This window comes from Grammomys surdaster, unplaced genomic scaffold (genome assembly GCF_004785775.1).
Source record: "Grammomys surdaster isolate TR1022 unplaced genomic scaffold, NIH_TR_1.0 1036, whole genome shotgun sequence".
NCBI classification, from domain to species: domain Eukaryota; kingdom Metazoa; phylum Chordata; class Mammalia; order Rodentia; family Muridae; genus Grammomys; species Grammomys surdaster.
In genome coordinates this window covers 645,066-654,001 of record NW_021605455.1, presented here as the reverse complement: position 1 = coordinate 654,001, position 8,936 = coordinate 645,066, and positions in this window count along the sequence as shown.

Sequence of the window (8,936 nt, the reverse complement as noted above, 5' to 3'; positions counted from 1 at the left end):
TCTCTCTCTCTCTCTCTCTCTCTCTCTCTCTCTCTCTGCTTCTCTATGTAGCCCTGGCTCCTGGAACTTGCTCTGTAGACCAGGCTGGCCTGGAACTCAGAGATTCACCTGTTTCTGCCTCTCTGAGTGCTGAGGATTAAAGGCATGCAACACCATCACCACCCATCAAAATTTTCAAATCTCATACATATATTTTCACTAAATTCTGCCTTGATGACACTTAAAAGTGAGTCTAAAAACAGGAATGTATCAACATGAACAACCCCCAGTTCCACATTTCACCAGAGAGCACCCCTGGAACCTGAGTAGCAGCTGCGAGGTGTGGATGCCATTGGCTGCGAGAAGCTGATTTAGTCTCTTGCCCCTCCCACCGTCCTCTCCCACCTCTTGCCCCACCCACCATCCTCTCCCACCTTTTGCCCCTCCCACCTTCTCAGTTCTGCCCCATAGACAATGGAGTTTCTCTTCCAGGAGGCTCAGAAATGAACAAGTCTTCAAGGATGCTGTCACCTCATCAGAGACCTTATGATAGGGACCTTCCTAAGTGCCAAGCCCGTGACATTACACTTTGCTCACCCTCCTGGTGGCCTTCTCATGAGGCACTCACTGACCCTAGCTGCTTTTGCCTGCCATGAGCTGGCTAATTTTAGTCAACTTGACACAAGCTAGAGTCATCAGAGAGGAGGGAGCCTCAGTACAGAAAATGCCTCCATAAGATGGGGCTGTTTGCAAACATGTAGGACATTTTCTTAATTAGTGATTGATACAGGAAGGCCCAGCCTATTGTGGCTAATGCTACCCCTGAGCTGATGGTCCTGGATTCTATAAGAAAACAGGCTGAGCAAACCATGATGAACAAGCCAGTAAGCAGCGTCCTCCATGGTTTCTGCTTCAGCTCCTGCCTCCAAGTTCCTGCCCTGTGTGAGGTCCTGCCTTGACTCCCCCTAAGTAATGGACCATATAAGCAGGATAAAGCCTTTCCTTCCCGACTTGCTTTTGGTCATGGTGTTTCATCACAGCAAGAGTAACCCCAACTAAGACACTCCACATACCCCTGCTCTCCTAGATCTTTGTGGTCACCATCCTCTCCAGGAACCTGTTCATGGCCCGTCAATGCTGGGGACTTTAGAAGTCGTAGGCTAAGCTTTTCCCTCAGCTGCCCTGTTCCTGGGCCCTGCTGCTCCCACCACTACCTCAGGACAGCTGCACCTCAGTCATACCAGAGCAGAGCTTCAAAATCCAGTTCGTGATTCTAGTCCACATTCCCTGCCGGGTGATTCTTGTCACCTGTTAGCTCCTGTACCCACACTGGGGCTCTCATTATGGTTTTTCGTTTTTTGTTTTTTAAACCTCCTAGTACCTGCACATCTAGAAACTCTAACCACGACCCTCCTGCCCTCTCTGCCCCTTCTCTTTCCTTGGTCCCCTCCTCCAGCTTGCGTAGCTTTTGGTTCCTCTGCCTGGCCTCAGGCAGCATCCTCTTTCTGCATGGGTTGCCTCCACAATCTCCAGAGCAACCTTTGTCTCAGATTTAAAGCCAGAAGAAGCTCTGCCTGGGGGGGGGGGGGAATCTCTCCAGAGCCTCTGTCCCTCCAGTGACCACTCCCTGATCCTCTCCCAACTGATGGAAAAAGCAGGCTTGCCAAGATCAGTTTGCTTCATCTCTTACTGTTTCTGTCGTCCCTGGGCTACAGTATGGATGGGGTACTGGTACCGTTTCTCTCTCTGATGTCCTGTGTACACTCCCACAATGCTCTGGGGCTGCATTCTACTGGTGAAGATATGTTTCTTTTCTACATTCCCACTTTCCCATGAGCCCCTCTCAGTGTATCCATGTCCAGATTCTCCTCCTCAGGCCTGTCCTAAGCCGGGGTGACCCTATCAAATCAGGTCACAGCTAAAGCACAAATAGATCTTTAGGGGACATAGGTGAGCCTCTGGCAGCATGGTAGATGCCACTGTGTTAGTGACAATAGTGGAGGTGAGGGGAATGGGGCTCACACCATGTCACCTGGGCAAGATAGACTGAGTCCATACATTGGAAACTATGACCCAACTCGATTCCATATTCCCAACACTGGGGTGCTTCTCTATCGTCTGGGTGAGAATAAGGTTTGAAGTCACATGATCTTCTTGAAAGCATGGAATATAAAATCTCATCCTGTATGATCTGCCTCACGGAGGTGACTTTCCCAATTTAAGATTGTGCCCACTCCCTTGTGGTCCCCTCCAAGACTCTGCCGTTTCTTCTCTTCTGAGCTGTTGAGCTAGCAGCCACGCTCCCATTTTCCGTTAGAGGAGAGTGCCTCCCACTGCCGGATTGCGATGTCTCTAGAAGTTCTTTGTTGCTCTGGCCCTCCTAACCCGCCTGGCTTTTGGCTGTATGTAGAGTTTCTGAGTCAGCATTTGGGGTGGCTGGAAGGCAGCGCTGCGGTCGACAGCTGCAGAGGTTTGGGCCCAGGCCTGCAGGTGGGAGAAGCCTGGGGCCGGGGCTCCATATTTAGCCTGGAATCTACTCTTCCTGCAATGATGCCACAGCCTAACCAGAAATGGTAGAGCTCTGGCCCCCAGCCAGGACAGCCTACTGCACAGCCAGGCTATGAGGCCTAACTGGAGCCTACTTCTCCAGTCCTGTCCATCCACTGACCATGGGGCAGCAGGGAAGGGAACTGATGGCTCGTGGTTAGAAGGCTTGAACTGCAAAGGGGTCTGGGAGTATCCAAGGTTCCTTTCTTGCAGAGATGGAAACCAGGGCGGCTTAAAGCAGCAGCTTGTCCAAAGTCGCAGTTAGTGCATAGTGGAGCCATCAGATCTAAGTCTCCAGGCACCAAGTCTCTGGCTTTCCTTGGACCTACAGTGCCAGGGATCAGGGTTATCATTAGTACAGGGATCCTCCAGGCCCCAGCCCTAACCTAGAAGGGCACTCTGGCAGCACCCACACCAGAAGAGACAGAACTCCCTTCCAGTTGTCTTGCTTCCTTCCTGCACCATCTTTGGGTTGCAATGGCTTGTGCCAGTTTTTATTCTTTGCCTCACATGCTGAAATGTGTGGTTGGTCATTTATATCATAGTATGAATGCCAGTCTCTTCCCAGTGAAGCCTGGCCAGTAACCATAGAATGAAGGCAGGCAGTTTAAAGGATACTACATTGCGATTGGTGACTGGTGCTCAACACCTTGTTTGTTTCCCTATGTGAAGTCAGGGAGGAAGGCAGGTGGTCAATGCTCTGTCTAGATTCGGTGCTCCCTCTGGATTTGGTGCTCCCTCTGGATTCTATGCTCCCTCTAGATTCCTATGGTGATCTTCTCCAGTATGGACTTTAAGAGGTATGCTCATTCTTGCCCCAGTTAGCCTATGTGATGGTGACTAAACTGCCATAAAGCCCTCCAGCTGCCAGGCAGCAAACTCCCTGGGGTGATTTGGAAATTATTCCTGAGTTCCGTGTCCAGAAGCAAGTCCAGAGGCTGGACTGAGCCTGAAGTGAGAGCAACCAATGAGTATAGCTGTAGATTAGAAGCACTGGGGTCTGGGCCTCCAGCCTGTGTGACAGGCAGTTCTCATCACTGTTCCAGTTGGAGGGACAGAAAGGGCTTGTGGTGCTGAGGAAGGCAATTAGCAGGTGGCGACCAGCCTGATGAAGCTGTCAGCACAGCAGAGCCCAAGCCTGCTGCTCACACACTTGCTTGGCTCTGGGCCCCAAGGTTAGGGAACAAAGGCAAGGCACCTGGTCCCTAGGGCTTCTCTTGATCTACTGCCTGCTATGGATCAGGGAGTGGTGACACTGGGGAGGTTCAGAGTGGCCCTGAAGCAAATGGAGCCACAGCCAGACTGGTTGACCCCTCTGAGCCCCAGCCTATGACCTGCCCCCAGAGGAGTGGGCTATAGTCACAGATGACCTCCCGAAGGTCTTAGCTGTCTCTCCCACCCTGGGAATTCTCAGTGGCCAGAGTGGCTAACATTGTGCGCCACTCTAAATTGAAGCTGGAAGTTCTCAGCTCTGAATGAGTTCTGGAGGAGGTTTCTTGGGTCAGCTGCCATGGAGCAAAAGTGTACGGGAACCCATGAATGGTGAGCAGGGAATCCAGCACAGCTGTAGGAGTTCCCTGGAAGACAAAAGAAAAGGGCAAGTTTGCAGTACATTTGAAAGGACTCTGGTGAAGCCATGCAAAGTTACCATGGTTATTGGCATCACTTTTTGGTATTAGTATTTTCTTAACATGTTGCCAGAAGTATACTACTGACCACTCAGTCATAAGTTAAAATAAAGTTATAGCCTAGATTTATTTCCATGTTCTGAAACTATAGGAGGTCAAAAGGAAAAATGTTTGTCCTCCTGTCTAGGTAGTAAAAGAATGTACAGTTAAGGTGACCAGCAGAGGTGAGGGAACGAAAGGTGGGCTTCAGTCTCTGGTGTGCCCAGGCCTGGTACAGCTAACAGCATACTCAGTCCTTTTTCTGAATATGTGGTATTTAGTTAAGCGCCCTATAACAAAAGCTTCTAGAAACCACCACTTCCTATCAATCATTTGATATGGCCCAGAAGTACACATGTGCTTCCTGCCATCTTCCAACCAGATACACCTGCCTTCCCTTCCTGTACTGTGTGCTGGGCCAGAGAACCCAGGCAGATGTGTATTGCCACACACATACATACATACATACATACATACATACATACATACATACATACATACATACATAGAGAGACAGAGACAGAGACACACAGAGACATACACAAACACACATATGTTACACATATGCAAACATGCATCCACACACATCCACATCCATGCACATTCCCACATATATACGCACTCACACCAACACACACACCACATATGCGCACGTGAGTATGCACACACGCACACAGGGGATCAAGCTCAGTTTGAAGTTCTTATTTTGAACAAGAAAGGCTTTTATTTTCTTGCCTGGGCCCTATAACTTCCATAGCTGAACTGCTTACCCAAGATGCCCCAGTTGGAGACTATGTCCCATACTGCCACCCCTGGGAAGTGTCACCTGGCCTAGCTGCAGTGGACAGAGGCTACAGTGTGGCCGTCTGTGAGGTGGCAGTTACGCAGCAGGTAGCTAGCTGAGTCAGGCTTGAAAACTGTAAAATGAGCCCTTTTGCATTCTGGACTATTCCTTTCCACCTGCCTTCTCCCTCACCCAGGCTCCGACCTGCTCTACTCAGCTAGAAATATTTCTTGTTATATTCCTTCACCTGGCTGGTGGGCCTGAAACCCACAGGTCCACAGAGATTGCTAAACTTTTGCCTATCCAAAGTAGGTTTTATCTGAGCTATTTATCAGAGTCCTTATATTTATCAAGCCCTATATGGGCTTGTTTTCTCTGGACAGCGGAGGAGACTTCCCCTACCCTTTGGGGCTCTTCTTTAACTGACCAGAGGTCAGCTGAGTTGGCGTATTAACTTAAGAATTTCATGTGAACCCAAGAAGGACCAAGTGTGGTTAGCACTAACTCTTACTTCCTAAAACCAATGATCTTTAAAATAAAGGACACAGGATGCCTGCCCAAAGAAAGCACCGAAGTGCCTCTGTATAGCTTGCAATGTTGATTTCTGGTTCGTGCCAGTTTTGGCTACATAGGAACTATCACTGTGGTCAGAATATGCATGTATGTTGTGCACAGATGGTGTTTGTTTGCTGGAGTTGCTGTAACAAAGGACAGCAGTCAACTTAAACAGCCACTGCTTATGGCTTCTCAGTGACAGAGGTCGTATGTGGGCAGAGCTGGATCCTTCTGGCAGTGTGGGTGGGAGTCTGAGCCATACTCTCCCTAGCTTCTGGTGCTTTGATGGCCAACTCCAGCGTGCCCTGGCTTCCTGCTTGGTTTTAAGCAGGGTCTCACTGTGTACCCTGGAACCAAGGATCCTCCGGCTACTGCCTGCTCAGGTCAGGATCGCAAGCATGTACCAGCCACCATGCCTGGTTGTCCTCTGCCTTCCTCTGAACATGGCTTCTCTCTGTGTGTAGTCTGCCTCAGTGTCCCATTTTTATAAGGAAGGCTGAGGGCAGAACTTACAGAGGGTCACATAAGAATCTCTGGTTATACTCTTCTGGCCCCACCTAGCCAAGTGTCCCTGGGCTCTAGACAGGATTTGGTGCCATGTTCTTGACACTTTGGCTTCCCCTTGCTGCTCTGAAGGACAGATCCATGTCTCCATTCACCGTGGTAGCCTGGGGTCTAGATATTGCCTGGCAGACCATGAAGCAGTGACAGATATTTACAGGCAGGGCCAGGGCCAAGAACGCCCTTGAGTTCTAACAGACAGCTCAGTGTCCCCAGTCTAGTCTTAGCTTGTCACTGCACCCTGGGCTGGAATGTGGAACGTTTTCCTGGCTATCCACCCTCTCCCCTGGATGGTGCCAGACAAGGTGGACATATCTACCCTTCTCTTTTTACAGAGTAACTGATTCTCTCCTTTCCCCTGAGCTTCCTGACCCATCCAAGTGGCTTCCTGTGGCATCAATCCCAGGGCAGCGTGTCCCATATCAGTGACATTTCCTACACAGGCATATCCCTAGGGGAATGATGGATCTTGCTGAAATCAGAGAGTCACTTCCTCACTCTTGGCCAGCAGATGAGGTGTTTCTGACAGACACTGGTCTTGATGCTGGGCAGATATGTTCTGGTTGGGAAGGGAGGACCATTTTTCAGGCTTTATCCCTGCCTGTAGGAGGGTTTTAGCTTTATTGAACTAAGATCTACCCTTGCCACAAGTGCTTCAGGCCCTGTCAAGGGTGGTGGGATGGGGGCACTGAGGGGAGAGAGCTGCAGTTTCAGGCTTACAGAAGAACTGTATGTTAACTACCATCTTACCAGTGACCAACAGGACAATAGATAGATATCTTCTGAACCCACAGACTCTGGAAGTATACACCAGGCTCAGCGACTGCCGAGGTCCCATTCAGCAAGGATGTTGGTAGTCAGTGCGTAGGTGATATACTGAGGATGCTCCCAGGGGCCATCCTATATGGAAACTTGTGAGAGCATCAGGGAACAACTAGTGGCCTCCTGTTAGTCTGACACAGAACTGTGAACTGCCAGTCAAGGGAGCCTGTGCATGGGTCTGCTGCCTCAGGCAGCTAAAGACATAGCCCTTCTCATTACTTGTCCCTTACTTGTCTAAGCTGGTCTAGGGGACAGCTATGGAGTGAGATTTCCCATTACCTGTGCACACAGTCTACCGGACCAAGAACGCAAAGTACACTGTCAGCCTGTCTTGTGGTCACCTCAGCCACTGCTGAGGGTCTAAAAAGAAAAAAAAATCATTGGGGGTGAGGGCTGTATTCAAATGCTTGCCTGGTGAGGCAGCCTGGGTTATGGAAAAGAATCGTCTCAGAAATCTAGTGGCTGAATCCAGGCTCTGAGTTATGTCTGTCAAAGACCAGCTCCATGCTGTTTCATCACCTAGAACTTGAGGAGGTTTGCTAGGGCTTACTGGCTTCCAGCCTAAAAGAGAAAACGCTAGCCTCAGATTCAGGGAGAGATCCTGACTCAGAGAATAGGCTGAGAATAATAGAGGACACCAGTGCCCATTTCTAGCCTTGGTACTTAGACACAGACATAAGACACACTCATCCACACATGTATGCATGCATCAAACAAACAAACAAACAAGCAAGCAAAAAAGTTTTTTTTAACCAAAAAGCTAAACCCTAAACACTTTCTTTATAAGATATACAATATAGCGTGTGATGTTTGTGGTCTGTGAGAGAGTTCCGTTTTCCTACCCTCTGTCTGGAGGAAGTCTTTATAGTTCATAAGGCCTTCTGTCCCGTATTATTCCTTTACCCATCTGGGTCCTTGGCTCATCACAGCTCTACCTGAATGCCCACTGATTCATCAGCTGTGTTGTAGAGTTAGACTCGATGATGTTGCAAATGCCGGGAGCTGAATCCTGTTATTATCCTGCCCTGTCCAGCCAGACAGACCATTCCAGTTCCAGGGGTTCCTGCATGCACAGTGTTATTAAGAGCTCACTGATCCGGTCTGTACTAGGCTGTGTAGCCCCCAGGGAAGGCATAAGACCTGGACCACCTCCCAGGAATCCAAGGATAACTCTGACCACCTATCTTGTGGCAGTTTATTCTGTCACCTATGCAGGGTCAAAAGCCTTGACTTGTATCTGGTTCCAAGGCCCTCTCCAGGGGGCCTAGCTCATAGCCAGTGAGCAAGAGACAGAGTGGAGAATGAGTGGCACTCTGTGTCCCTCTTTTCTAGTTAGAATAGTCACATTTGGGAGCAATTCTGTATGGCTTTCTGTTCTGACTCAACCTACTATGAACCAGGTGGTCTTTGGCCAGTCCCTACCTGCCTCAGTTACCTCTTTTGTACAGTGAGGACAAAAATGGTTTCTGGGTTGTGGTGCTGTCTTGCAGATTATTGTCACGCAGGGTCTGGCCTGTGATAAATGCTTTGTAAATTGGTGTTTATTTCTTTCCACATTGCAGGAGCATTTATGAGGTTTTTTTTTTTTTTAAGTAAGTATAGTCTTATAGAGGGGGAATGACTTGCAAGCCAGCAGTCTTTGAAGGACAAAATATGGAAGACTTGCTTTCAAAGGCCAGCTGTGTAGGCGGGAGTTATAGAGGTAGCATGTGCTGGCTCTCGGCCTAGAGGCCAGTTCAGGAATCCAGGATCCAAGGTTCCTGTCACATCATCTCTCCAGGGCTCACAGAGAATTCAGGAAGCATAATGGCCACACTGGGGATGGATTGGGCGTGGGATGCCCTTAGTTGTCCAGTGGGCCTGGACATTGTATAAGATACATAAAAGCTACCCAGAAGAAGAGAGGATGGCCTCCAGCTGAGCTCTCTTAGCTGCTTCTCCAGTGCTCTGTGTCTCCTGGCTCTCTCTCTCTCTCTCTCTCTCTCTCTCTCTCTCTCTCTCTCTCTCTCTCTCTCTCTCTC